Here is a 15,036-nt window from a genome sequence, read left to right as displayed (position 1 = left end):
CATATGCTCACCTTATATTCAACAGTAGGGAACTGAGAAAGAGGAAGATAGAAAGACTAAAACACTTCGTTAACTCCCTGCTCATGGAAACACCAGTATTTGGAATATCAAGCCACTTTTGATTTTTTTAAGGTGTACAGATAAGGAATTTATAGCACAAAGCAACATTATACCTTTGAAAATCGCCAAACTTTTACCCTTCTGAACTGTGAAGGGGTGAGGGTGTGGTGCCCATGCTCTGAAAGGCGTGTGGTATTTCCTGTTCAGCAAATGCACACGGGGAGAGCGATGGCTTTACCACACCTTCTCCCCTCATGTGCCCTGGACATCTATGGGCAAGATCACTGTGAGAGAGCGGGTCAGAACATCACTGACCAGCCACTTCCCAGTTTCAGTGCTGATCTTCCAGTGAGTCAAAACACTTTAATAAAAAGCAGCCTTGAAAAGCATCAGTTCACACTCATCCTGTTTTCTTGCAGGAATACAATGCAAGGTGGATGAGTCTGGGGGCCTCAGACTGCTGAAGGAGTAAGGGCAGGCAGCAGATGGTGATCCTGCTAAAGAACAGGATCTCTCTCATGGATTTTTGGACTCCATTTAGAGAGCATTCTCCTCTCTTAAGGAGAAGGTAAATGACAAATTTCAGTTCTACAAGCATCAGATGAAAGGGCTGTTACAATAAACTTTGTGTGTGTATATATTATATAGTGCGTCAAATGCAACACATATTCTTCTCCTTTTCCTCACATTTATCTCTGTGCAAACTGCATGAAAATGACTTAGTATTTGACAGTCAGCATTATTTCTGATGAATTATAAATGTGTTTTTCTTACCTTCTTTTTCGGGTCTTTTTTTTTTTTTTATTTTAACTGAAAATAAGAAAAAGTATTTCTTTTTAGTCACAACTGAAAATTTTGCTTACAATGCAGTGTTTCTTGCCTCTCAGAGTGAACACAAAGATAAGGAAAGAGGAAAATTAATTATTCTCAGCATCTTTTTCAAAGAGTGAAGAATGAGGTGCTTTCTTTTGGACTGGACCGATAGAATTAACCTTCAAAATCCTACTTCTGTGAGTATCTTTACTGATGTTAGTACAGCCTAAGCTTATGCATAGTTGGGTCTAGAATTTTAAAAGAATTAGACAAGACTATGTAGTTTATGTAGCAATTTTGGTACCATAGCTGTGTTTCTGTGAAAAACACCTGTTTTTTCTGCTGTCAACAAACTAACTGCAAAATTGTGCTGGACCATATTCTTAACTCTTAACTTGCATGAACGTAAGTCTTTTGTCTTACACATAAAATCAGAATTAGGCCCATCTGATTCATCATTAGCCTTGCAGGTTTGATCTGCTTTTTAGGATGCACAATTATGTCCTCCGGGGAATCAGAAGACAAGACTGAGTCTAGTAAACTTTATGGTACTGCTGGTGAATTTATTCTCAATATATTGAATCAGCAGTTTCACTCTAATGTAGAGCAGCCTGTGATTAAAATCTGTGGTCTTCTCCAAGTCACATATTTTAGCATTATGTGAAAGAACTTCTAGTACCTAATGTTCCTTTCCTGTCTGGTGATTCACTGGAAAAAATATGATTTAATTTTTCTTACAGCTTCTGTATTTTTCAGCTCTAAACACTTATTCTAAGAGTCTACAGGTAAACTCCACCTCCTACATTTTCTCTCATTTGGAAAATTTCTTAGAAATCAGCAACATCAAATCTCAACAGAGATCAATATAACATACGAGGTAGATTGTCAATATTAAAGACAAAGTTCTAGTAAGAACTAAATTTACTTTTAACAAAATAAATATTCTATTAAAACTCTATCAAGTAAGCATCATATAGAAAACGTTTTTAACTTGTGACACGAGAGATATGTTAATGTCAGAAAGACTCTTTAATATGGTATCAGGCAGAGCAATATCTCAACACACTTAGGGTCCCATTCTTTCAAGTGCTGCCTGCCCCAGAACACTGTTTTTTGCATGCATTACCACATGAGTTACTTAAGTCATCTCTCTTTTAAATTACAGTGTGGTTTCTCTTCTGTTTAATGGGGTTAGTGTTTATTTCCAGTAGATCTATTCAAGCTGGTGTGCAGTATGGGAAAAGGGCAAGCCATAAGAGAAGTAAAATCTTACTCTCTTTTAGCAGGTGATACCTGGTTTGTGTACACAGTGTGGGACTGTATTCACAGTTATGCAGATGGGAATATGCAAATAATCCTCTGAAGTCATGGCTAACAGGAAGTTACTTTAACATTATGGCAGAAGAATAATTTTCCAGGTGAGTATTAGCGACACCCAGGGTTGCACACTGACAAACCATACAAAGAATGTAATACATTAGATGTTTCATACCATTTGTAATTATCATCCAATCAGTAGTTTTTTTATTTAAAATGTTCTTTATCTTTTGATTGCACAGCACTGCAATCTTTTTCAGTAATCAGAATATGTTAGTTTATATTTTACTTTTCATAGTCTTGTTAAAACTTTTGACAAACATCCAACTATGTAAATGCAGGAATTTCCTTCTCCGTACTTGAGTCAGTGAAACAAAAGGATCTAAAGTCTCAAGACTGGGAGCTATAGTGTGCTAAACAGGACAGTCACCTGTAATACAACTTTGACAACAGATGCCATAGTTTCTGTAGAACACTGCACTTGTCATACAAATGTATTCCACTGTGTTTTCCTCTGATTTGTAATAGAACAGCCAAAAAATGCCACAGCAAAAGCAGTAAGAAATCATGAGAAACAGTATCTTCAGTCAAGCTGTGAAAGGAGTCGGCATACTGATGAAGAAAAAGTACAGAAATGTTGTCTTACATCCCGAGGGCTGGAGCAGTAACAGTAAGTCACTGAGGCAGAGATTAAATAAGAAAGAAGATCCAGTGCTAACGGAGAAAGTGAAAGAAAAATCAGCATTATGAATGGAGGTTGTCATGTATTAAACCAGTATCCATCTGACTTGATAGAAAAAATTGCTTAAAAACACCACCAAAGGAAGCTGAAGTCATACAAGTAGGCTGCGGAGGTGTAGTGATGCATGATCCAACAAGGTACATGGGGATGATCCAAAAGACTTAGTACTTCCCTTTAAATCTTAAAAGCATTGCAAGAGGCTCTTGGCATGCAGCTACTACCACCCAGCTAAATCCTTTCAACTATGAACACGATCCTCAAAAAAATTAGCTCCTTTCCCAACAGAGTCAAGTTTGAAAGAGCAGACAGAGCCATGCTACTAAAAATCACAGGAAGTGTTGATTGAATGAATGTTTAAGGAACTGGCAAGTATGTATTAATTTTTTTTCCCATTCATCCTTTCATTTGGCTTTGTTTCATTTATTCCTACTTCCTGTTTCCTGTAGTCTAATTTGGAAATCTCTGAAGTGTCATTAAAATAAGATTGTCACAACTCTGCCCAGATCCCATATTGTCATTAGCACTGCAGTTAAGATTAATTTTAATGTTTAAAAATATCTTTGTTGGTACTGGTTTTATATGGGCTGTTTGTTATGTTGTTGACAGGAACTTTTGCAGTACAGAACACAGAACGAGCAGGAACTTTATAGGCAAAAATGTCCGTGGACTGTGACACAAATCAGCCAGCCTCGGACTTTCTCTGCTGTCACAGCTGGGCACAGGTATCAAAACTGTGAATGTCTAAATTGGGTTCCTATATGTCTGTATGCAACAGAAGATTAGGTGTGTGTTTAGGAAAAATGGAGAGAGTATGTACATCTAATTAATTAGGTTTTTCTTAGCTCATTTCTGAATGACAGCAGGGATAATGATCAACAGAATCAGGTTGCTCTAATTACTTTGCGTTCACCCACGAGCACACCACACACCACAACTGTAGGAGCTAAGTTTCAGTCAGACTGGCAGAGGCTTTGTCAGTGGGCAAGAGCTAGCAATAAAATGGCAACGTTTTCCTCAAAAAATCTTGCTTTGCATTGCTTGTATTCAAGTGTCTGGCAATCTACTATTAATCTAGGTGTAAGTACTAGTTACTTTGGTTTGTAATTAGGTTTAATATGAATTTTATAATTGAAGATTTTACTTTACTAAAAGATTACTTTGACACCCAAATGTAAGAAGATTTACTGATTAATCCCAGATTTATCCCAGTCTTACCAAAGGAAAGTGCATCACAACTCTGCCTCTAATAAGTGTTTCTGAGGTGTTTTAGGACTTTTTAAAATATGGCTACATAAGTCTATATCAGGGCAATTTTCCTGGTACATAGAATAGCCTGAATGATTTAAAAGTAAAAATGAATGCAAGATTATGCAAATATTCAGCATTATGTCACTGACAGGTAATGGATTGAATTCTCTCTTTGGCTCTCTTCTTTTTTTTTTTTTTTTTTTAACTAATCTGCCTGAGGGTCTGTTTCTTTTAGAGTGTAAGGTCTTTAGGGAAAGGACTGACTATTACTGTCTTATGCAGTATCTGTTTATGTTACCATAAATCAAATAGTAGGAAAGGGTTGCCCGACTGCATAGAGCATACATGGATACTTCACCATAAGTAAAATTATCAGTTTTTCAATTTAAACTGCCAGTCCGCAAAATAAACCCAGGATGTCCAGTTAAATAATACAACAAGATATTATTAGTGAAGCTTACTGTCTTCTTACACAAATATAAGCATCAGCTTAATGACATATGAGAATATTTTGCTCAATATTTTTTTGAACTGTGGCACAGTCACATAACCTGACATCCTATGTAACACCATCCCTAGCATGGTATTGTACAGTATCCAGAGCTTGGATGGCATAGATGAGATTTTTTCATTATGAATGTCTTTCATACTCATTCTACAATTCACATGCAGACAGAAATACAAAAATACCTGGCTTTCAGCAAAAGGCTTCAAGGAGCCAGTTTTTAGCTTTATTGCTTTATATCTGTAAAGACTTTGATAATGCATACATTTTTTAAGCACACCCTAACATAAGCCAACTTCTAAATTCAGCTTCTTGCGACAGCTCCTTTTAAATTTCCTCTTGCATGAGCACACACTGCACCAAAATCCAATCTACTGTATATGCATTTTGCAAATATATGACTATTTGACAAATGGAGTTGAATCTTGGGGTTTTTTTGGTTACTTTTAACAATCGAGGAATGTGCACAGTTTACTTTTTAGCTCACATGTTGCATGCAAATTGCCTCTTTCTACAGTGCAATGTGCATATGAAGTTCCCCAAGATGTCTGAACTAGATTCACTGTAAGTACTTATCCAGAATATGCAATTAAAATGTAATTCATTTCTAGATATCATCAATATTCTGTCATTGCATAAGGGGAATGGACTAGGTGACCCATGAAGTCTATTCCTACCCTCATATCTATTATGATTACCTTATATTAGTAAAATTGCTTTTTAAGGTCACTTATATGCCGTGGTTCCCTTTACACAAATATTTGGTACCTTTGGCCATTTATGTGTATTTTTTCATGCTCTGTTTAGAATGGATTCAGTACAGGTAGAGCATCAAATAAAACAACCCCCTGATACTTTCTTGTAAATAATTCATAAAACAACGTTATGACCCTTATTCCCCGTGAGGCATCCAGGTAATGAGCCACCCAAATGAAGCAGTGAAAACATGCACTTCCCCCGCCATGGGTGTGCCCCTGACAGACTCCTCAGGGTCACAAACCCATCAATCTCTTTTCACACATGAGCTAATCAATTCAAAGAGGGAAGTGCCAATGAGCTATTAGATCAATATGGTGAAGTATGGAGATTGATCTTATTCCAGAGTGACTACATTAACAGACTCGTCAGTGTGACCTCTGCCCTGCGGCGCACATTATACAGGATTGCAAGTCTGATATCTGAATGAAGACCTCAGGTCATTGCTTTTAATAATGTGCTTTGCTGAAAGAATTAAAAGTAAATCTGTAAAGGGATGACTAATGAAAATATGAAGTGCTTTCTGCTCCTCTAGTCTTGGAATGCATGCAGAAATCACACCAGATTTTCACGGGAGCAGCAACATCAAGTGTGTCGCACAGGCACCGGCTCAGCCATGCCTGGTTATTGGCATTTGAGAGAACAGTATAATACAACCAAATGATAGTTTGCTCTCCTGACACAAAAATTAATAAAAAAACCCAAGTACAAAATGATAAAAAGTACTAGCTGTGTCAAAATCAATTGAAGTCTTGCGTGAACTACCAGATTGAGAGCTATACTGGAGTCCTGGTGGTCTGAATTATTTAGCTGGTGTAAGTGGAAGCTGCCACTGTGTGAAAGTTGCTCAGAGTGCTGCCATGCTCTGAGTGTACCTTCACCAAGCAAGATGTTCCCAATACTTGTGTTAACTCAAGGTCCAACTGTGGGAGTCAGTCTGTTTTCATTTAGGCCATTTCAGAGGACAGTGACTTTGGGGAGAATTGATCTGATAAGAAGGAGCCTGGCTTCATGATATTTACGAGCAATATGTGCATACATACCAAAAACTCTCCTGTCCCTCAATCAACCTGTGCTGGTAAGTGTCACCAACTGTACAGGAAGTCTGTACATGAAGTGACCACAAGTAATACTATAACCAACTACTTTGGGACTCACATTTTAAAGACTCATCCTTTTGATTTATAATTTCAGAGATGCTGAAAAAAAAGTACACTTTTCTTGTCTCGGAGCATGATATTAATATTGTTAATATTTTTAACCCTGAATAATTTCATTGCAATGAAATATTTATGTATATAACACACTCTTAATACTGTATTTTTATTATACCAAACATTTTTATTGTTCATTGTATAATTGAATCAATGAATTAGGAAAAGGTTACTAAAAAAGGATTAATGCATTTTTAATGAAACTGAATGATATAACTTCTGTTAGTCACTAAGAATAATGGCAGATCTATCAGGTTTATACAGATAAGAGCTTTGTGAGTCTATCTGAAAGCCCACATAATGGCCCCTCATTTAGCTGTAACCTAGAAAAACAGCCTTAGCAATCCTATTCAGGGCTTTAATTCATTGTTTATGTATATGATCTCTCTTCCGCCTTGTGATCAGATCACCTGTCTAATGATGCAAATATGAATCTGTTTAGCAGACACATCTATTTCCAGGTGTAAAACACTTTCTGAAAACAATGCTCTTTCAAAATCTAAATGGAACAACCGAGCTAGCCATACAATACCACTGGGAAATGTTTCTGAACTCGGGGTAACAGACTCGGGAACTGCTGAGAACTCTGCATGTTAATAGTGAGAATGCAGACATTTCCATGCTCACACAGCTCAAATCCCTAATTAGCATACCAGCCTAAATTATAAATGCTTTCCAGGTAGAAAAAACTATGCTTAAAAATATCCTAATAGAAAATCCTTATATAACACTGATTGAAATGTTAACACTGTACAAATGTTATAGAGAAAACTAAAACAGCAGTTGCAAACATGGCTCTGAATCCTACATAGATACTGTGTTCTTTGCAATGTAGCATTTGATTTTTGATTATTTTGCAGTGGATATAAAATAGATAACAGAATTTTACATTCTACAAGATATATACATTGTGGAGGAGGGACTTTATAATGACACCCTTAGAAATATATTTGCATTTTTCAATGGGAGGTATGTTACCAAACTTGTTAAAGAGAAGGATTCTAATATTGTTTCTACCTTCCAGTAGAAACTGAGAGTATATACATAATACTTGTGGTACACAAGATGCTGTAGTATTGCTCAAGGACTTCTGTGAATTCTGTGAAACCACATAATTTGAAGTGGTGAACCACAATTAAATAAATCACACCACCAAAATGGGCATACTTTTTTCCTACCACTATGTTGTGGTTTTTTCATCATGTTCTTTCCAAACTAAAAAGCTATTCTATAATAGAAGTCTTTTAGATCTAAAAGGGGTTTAGAATTCTGATATTATATTTGTATCTTTCAACTTACAAAGCACAGAACTTAATACACTTCAAACAGTACAGGCATCAGAAGGACTTTGATTCAGAAAAGCACTCGTCCTGATCTCACTAATGGGAAGCTGATGCTTATATATTTTCACTAAAATGAAGGTTATTCTTCTGAACAGGGGCCAGGGAAAGTAAACATAGCATATATAGAACTAAAATACCTTTTCTATAAATAATAATAATGCTATCTTTTAAAAATTCAGTGTCTCACACTCAAGAAGTGCTAAAAGTAAATGCTGCCTCCCAATGGAAACATAAAATTTGTTTCTCAATAATATAAATCAAAAGATTTCTAGTCCTATTGTTTTATGGGATGTTCAATCTTAAGTATACTTCGGGTAAGAACTGAACAATCATTCTGGATTTCACGATCAAATGTTTTGGTTTATAAACTTCATACCATTGGGCTCAAAATACACTTCTAGAGTAAGGAGGATGCTCTTTTCCTTTAAAACCCACCACTTGAAAACTGGTCAGGAACATGCAGAAGCAAAAGTGTAATAGTGGTAGAATTCAAGTGGCATCATGAAGTTCATGATAAATACAATTTATCTTATAATTCTTCAATTTACCATATAGCTGCACAACTCATAATTGCAATATCACTGTCACACTTGTGCTATCAACAGATACATCTGTCTGGTCACAGAGTCTGTGGCTGCATTAAGGATGTCTACTAGTGGCATTTATTTAGATTGTTGTTAGGTATCTGAGTAAAAATAAGAAATATACATTGTTTTATAGTTAGTGAAATATGTCACTAGCTTCTGTGTAACCTAGGAATGGATTTTTTTTTTTGAAAACCATCTTTCCAATCTCCACTGTAAGCAAGTGCTTACAGGCAGAGAACATTTATGAAAACTTTCAGAACAAAAAAATTATCTTCTGGGAAAGTTACAATAGATTCAAAATACATGTCTAGAATCTAAATGCTTCCTCAGCCTCGACAGAATAAATAATAAATGCTTTCTAGGTAACTACTGCAGTTCTTTTGATAATATATATATTAATAAATTAAAAATGTCTGTAGATTGACAAGTGTTTTGTGGGCTTACACTGGAAAGCCGATAGCTAATTATGAAAGCCTGACTTGACTAATCAATTATTCAGATGAACATTAGGTACCTATTATATGCGTAAACAGGGGAATTATATTTCCCCTAAGTAACTTTCTAAAATAACAAACCCAAAACATGCAAATTTGAAATAGACAGAAATGACACTATTATGCACTTATTGCACATGCAGAACTCCAATTGAATTATTCAGGGAACAGTGAGTCGGGAGCTTCGGTCTTCTGACTCAGAGCAGCACAGCAATAGCAGCACATGTCATGTAGTATTTGTTATGCATGTAATATTGATTTAGCTCATTCTTGCTGGTCATGTTTCAAATTCATTTCATGTTTAGGAGATAGGGAAAAGGAGAAGTATCCCTGGATTGATATTTGCAAGATGGTTTTATGCCTGTTGAACATAAGATTATTTGATAAATTAATAAGACCATGTCTTTTAAGTGTAGGAAGACTAAGCCTTTGAAAAAGGAGCATAAGTGAAGTAATGAGCTGTGTTTTGAAAAGGTTTATATTTGCTACATTCCCCATCTCCTGTACATAAAGATTGGGAGAGCGCTAGTATTACAGAACAGATTCACTGATGTTTCTTTAAGGAACAAAACACAGCAAGGTAATGCATAATTGTCCTTTGCATTTAGAAAAGACTGTGCTCTTAAACAGCATACAGCAACAGGGAAACCAGAAATAGATGTGACCAGACACCTGCTGACAAACAGTGACAAATCCCACTGACACTGCAGTGACCCCCAGTTAGTCAAGATTTAATTAAGGGGTATAATTAAGTCAGTGGAACAGAACACTAATGAGTGGTGTTTTTTTATATGGGTAATTACACATAAGAATACAAAGTAAGCTAGACCCCTACATATATCATTAAAATGAACAGTATAGAATGACAATCGGGGCTTCAAGTATTTTTTGTTCTTTCTCTTCAATAATGCAGGTTGAAACACCATGGCTTGTCAAGCATCTGTACACATGCTAACAAATGCTATTGGCCCAGTCCTGCCTGTGTCTAAGCATGTTGGTAACATGACCTTGGTGGCACAATGCACATCAGTACAGCTCCATGTGAAGGGGTTTGCTGGGCTCTGTCTGTTGTTGTGTTTGCTTGCACTGATGCCGTGCAGGGGTCGCTTGGGCTCATTTTCTAACAAATGACATTCTCTTGCCATTCTCTTTCAAGTAACACATCCTCTAGATTTCATTTATCAAGCGTGTTGATTACAAGGAAGACATAGGTTCCAAATTGTTCCTATGATTATCTGCACGTTGGGCACAATATACCTTTACAATCAAATGACAGAGATTTCTTACAGCAGTGGTACGTGATGGCAGATCCAGTTCTCTGGAATTTATTTTGGGAATCTTTAGGTAGTTGAGTGAAATAGCTGAAATATCTGTCTACGTGATATTTTCTTACATTTCAAACAGAAAAGTATTGTAAAGTAGATTTTCTAGACCAACATTTTAAACTGGGGTGGAACACATCATCATGAATAATGATGACAATGGTAGGAGAAAAACAACTTTCCTATAGTCTCAAAGATTTAAAAGAATGCCTGTGTAGTTTGGGGCCAGCCCTCTGCTGGGATTACTCTATCTGCTCCCAGCTGGTAGCCTGCAGTTCATGACAGCCTTTTATCCGTTATCAAAGCAACAAGTGGAAAAGCAGATCCTCCTTCCTGCTAACACTCTGTTCAGTTCTCTCTGTAGAATTTCTGCTCCTAAATCTTTCCTTTTAACAAGTCCTCAGATTTCCTTCCTACTGCTGCAGGAGATGCTAAATATCTCTCAAGTTTTTAGCTTACTTGTCTAACTAAAACTCTGCAGAACACTAAATGAAGAAACAGTAATTGCATTGCACCAGCACATTTTCTACAGAAAGTGACTGAAATGCAGAATGCACCCGATCTTGCTTGCAGTGGAGCGCTGAGAGTTTAACAATTGACTTAAGTGATAGCAAAAGCAGATCTTAATTACTCAAACAACACCGTAAAAATATTTTACAACTTAAGTAAGTACAAATTTTACTGTAGCAAAACCAAAGCAAACAAACTGCATTGAAACTTACAACATATATACTGCACTTACTTTGTTTTTTTAGCAGCACAGGAAAAATAAAAAAGGTAGAACTAGGAGATATTTAAGCATAATTAATGTGAATTCTTTCAAGCAAAATCTATCTACTGAAACTGAAAAGTTATTTGTTATGAAATCTAAATGAATATAGTTTATGTAGTGAAAATATACACCCTACTTTCCTTAAATCATGCTGTCATGGAGTAATAGGTCTTAGAGACATAATCCTATAACAGTAACTGCAATCAGGTAAAAATCAAGATAACAGCAATCGGTTATGCAGGCTATGCTAAACCATAATATATGTTAAGGGGTTTGGGATTTTTTGTTAAACTCTTTGGTTTTTAAACAGATTTTCCTGCAATTTACAGCAGTTATGCAATGACAGAAGACGCCATAGGAATCCAGGACTTGCTCCCTCTGTGAACTGAGGCCTTTGCCACACCAGGCTCCTCCATACATGCCTAAGTGCCTCTTCCAGTCGGGCACAACAGACGGAACAGGTCCGGGTCCTGCTAGGGCTTTGCCCTGCCCGCAGTGTGGTCCTGTTGCATTCAGCAGAACCAGCTCTGGGTCCTCTGGGCCTTTGCTAGGACATGGGCAGCAATGTCTCATTTTCCCATGGTGCCTGAGGTAAGTGTTCTGGAGGAGGGCCTCAGTAAATGTAATTTTAAGATATGGAGTTACTATCTTAGTTTTTTTGCCCAAGAGCTGGAGCACATGCCAAAACCCTAACAGAACTGTAATATAATAAAAGAAGAGAGGTCATAAAAATTATGTAAATCATTTCCCCATTTTTATCTTTCTGCGGGTGTGTGCCGGTATAAAATATGGGGTCAGAAGGAGTGACTTCCTCCTGGGCTGCAGACACACGTCTGCATAATGGGTCCCTCACATCTTCTTGTGCCCCATTTTCGTCCCTGCGAAGCTGCCCCTTCCCAGCCGTGTATGAATGAACAGAAGTGCCTTTCATCCCCCACTTGCCTGGCGCTTCAAAAGGAACTACGAAAATAGCAGCAACAAAAATCCAGCCGCCTGCCAAAAGGCCCGCACACGTCCCATTCTCACAGGCATGCGAAAGGTTGGAGAGCTCAGCAAAATTTTTATGTACGGGAGCAGGCCCAAGGAAAACTCACACGCCATAACCAATTGTGGACAGAGGATCATCTATCAGCAGACAAATGCAGGAACTCCAGAATGTCTCTCCTCAAATGAAATAATATATCTTTGAAAGCCAATGCCCGTTTTAGGCCTGAGGCCCATATATCAAGCCTGAGAGGCTTGTGGATACGCTCCAGGGCCATTAACCTTCCACCTGTTTCCCCTTGTCCTTCAGGATGAGACCCTGCCCTTGATTTTACTCCCTTCCCCTGTTCATCTTCCGACAGAGTGTAAATGTAAAGCAGAGGGCCTGCGAAATAATTCAAAGGCAATGGACCAGGGACATGGTTACAAATCTCTGCCACTGGCACTGTGACTTATGCAGGCAGTTTGTCACACATGAGCCAGGTGACCTCTGTGACATAACAGAGAAAAATATCGCCCGAGATCAAAAGATGAGATTCAGAGCACTCTAACTAACTCTGGTGTACACAGCCACACTATAAGGTGGCCAAGGGTTTCCTCTCCTCCGAATGCTGCTCACTCCACTCGCTGGCAGGCGGGACACAGTCCTGCTAATTTCAGTAATCTCTTTTTCTCTCATCTCTTTGGAAACCTTTCCTGCAACCTGAACATCAAAATTTGCCTCCTTCTGAAGCCTCTCTTTTTCAAAAAAGGTAATTAAATTGAGGAAGAGAGAAAGCAAAATGCCATTCAGTAGATAAAAATTAACACATAAAAAGCAGCATGATTGAAAATGGCAGATTAATCGATTTTGCAAATGAGTCTGTTTTAATCCACTAATTTTTGAAATGATAAGTAGTACTAAAACTTTGTATGAGCACGTGCTGTCTCTGGTATTGCAATGACAAGTCTTCAAAGTCTAAAACATTTATTGGAATTCAACTATCACAATCCATGTATTGGAATTCAAGAGTTAGTATTAAAAATGATGTAATGCACCCAGAAAACACACTTCTGTACTGATTCATTTTTTTCAAAGAGATATACTGCAGAACTAGAATAACAGTCACTTGAAATAACCCTAATCAGACTGATTTAAAAAAAAAAAGTCTTGAGTTCATTTTTCAAGCTGTGTGCTACATAGGAAGTTTCCCAGCTGTTTTGTACATTCAAGACTCTTCTGAGTGCAGACAAAAGAATAAGGCCTAACCCAGAATTTCTCTTTCACTCCCCATAACCAAACAGTATGTCTGGTATGGGCATTTAATTTTGTCTATTTCATAAATTAAAGAAAACCCACAACTGTCACAGTATTCCTGGCACGATGATGAAATGAGAAATACAACCGTAGCTAGATCAGCCTAAATCCCATTCTAATCCTAAATCACTTTGGCACTTGCCCACACTTAGTTGATGAAAAACTCAGTTTGACCCAAGAATGTATATAAAAATACACATATACAGACACACAAAAATTCAGCACATTGCTTACATGTGTGCTAAATGTTACCTCATCAGCTATTTCATTCTGTCTCGTCACATGCTGACTTGTAAACACAGTAAATGCAAAATTAGTATTACAAAAACATTAGTGTGAAGTGTTACCACATGCATTTGTAAAAATAAGACAACTGTTTGATTTTACAGTGCTAGAATCATTTGTTCTTGTTCAGGCCTTGTGATTAAACACACCTTTTCCTCTTTTTAATATCTCTAAGGAAAGCCTGCTAGAGATACAACAGTCAGCGGCTGCATGTGAGTTTTGTCCCTGGTTTCAGTGAACTCCAATTCAAATCCCAGTGTCTTCATTTTCGAAAATAACTAGTGTTACTTTTTCATGTAAATATAGGTGCTATATCCAAGGTTTCTGGCATTCAGATCTTTAGCTCTCTCTTTGACACTTCTACTGAATATATTAATTTGTGTTTAGGCTGGATATCATTTGGCTTTATACATCCTCTTTTTTCCCATATATTTGATGTATCCCTGAAAAAATTAATATTTAATTTACAAAGCACCTAACCCAATCCAGTGCCTTTTACAGTAAGTATGATCTAGTGCTTCTGCTTTTGTAATATTCATGAAATTTGGAAATCAAGGCTAGGCATCATATGTTACTATCATATGCTAATAGAGGACTTTTCATTTGAGTGTTGATCAGTTTTGAATGCCCAAATGGCATATTAGAATTTCCAAGGCATAAACTACTTTAGGATGTTATTATATGTATAAAAATACTATTATATGAATATAATAATTTTTAATTTTCATAGATACACACTCAGATATGCACAAAATTATTTGTCTCATTTACGTCTTGTCATGTGCTTTTTGTGTAAATAGCTACTGAGCAAATATTTTACAAAATTAAAAGGTACCCTGATTCTAAAGAAGAGAATTTGACTCTTGGTTTTAAAATGTCTTGTCTTGATGAAAAAAGCCTTAAATTAATTGGTTCACAGAGTATACAGATGCTACAACCCCAGTTAATTGTATTTTGAGTGCTTGTGCCTCCTCGATTCAGACATTTTAAACAAAACAAAACAAAGAGCATTTAACATTAACAGTAATTTAACAAATAATAATTTGGAGCATGAATCATTCCCTACATTCCTTTTCAGCTACAGACAATTTTTGTTGGGAAAAGTGCCATATAGTATCGACAGTGACAACAAATTGTATTGTCCGGTGAACATCTGTTTCCGACTCCCACACTGATACTGCAGGTTGGATACTTCTGATTTAGTCTTCACAGGCTGCCCGACCACAGAGGAACTGGAAATTACTGGCACATTCAACTTTTATTATTGGAACACAGGAAAACTTTATCATCATGCTGG

General features: G+C 36.9%; 1 protein-coding gene and 1 long non-coding RNA gene across 2 annotated transcripts in view; one reads left to right on the top strand and one right to left on the bottom strand.

Moving 5' to 3' along the window:
* Positions 1–15,036, bottom strand: part of NR5A2 (nuclear receptor subfamily 5 group A member 2) — an 89,212-nt gene that overhangs the window by 43,816 nt on the left and 30,360 nt on the right. The gene's annotated exons all lie outside the window — the stretch shown is intronic.
* Positions 12,689–14,978, top strand: LOC108640809. The gene is made up of 3 exons (XR_001921502.1): positions 12,689–12,909; positions 13,915–13,951; positions 14,818–14,978. It is a non-coding gene; the product is annotated as an uncharacterized LOC108640809 (long non-coding RNA).

This window comes from Manacus vitellinus, unplaced genomic scaffold, assembly GCF_001715985.3.
Source record: "Manacus vitellinus isolate BGI_N305 unplaced genomic scaffold, ASM171598v3 scaffold_44_pilon, whole genome shotgun sequence".
Lineage (NCBI taxonomy): Eukaryota > Metazoa > Chordata > Aves > Passeriformes > Pipridae > Manacus > Manacus vitellinus.
This window is presented reverse-complemented; position numbering and strand designations above follow the sequence as displayed.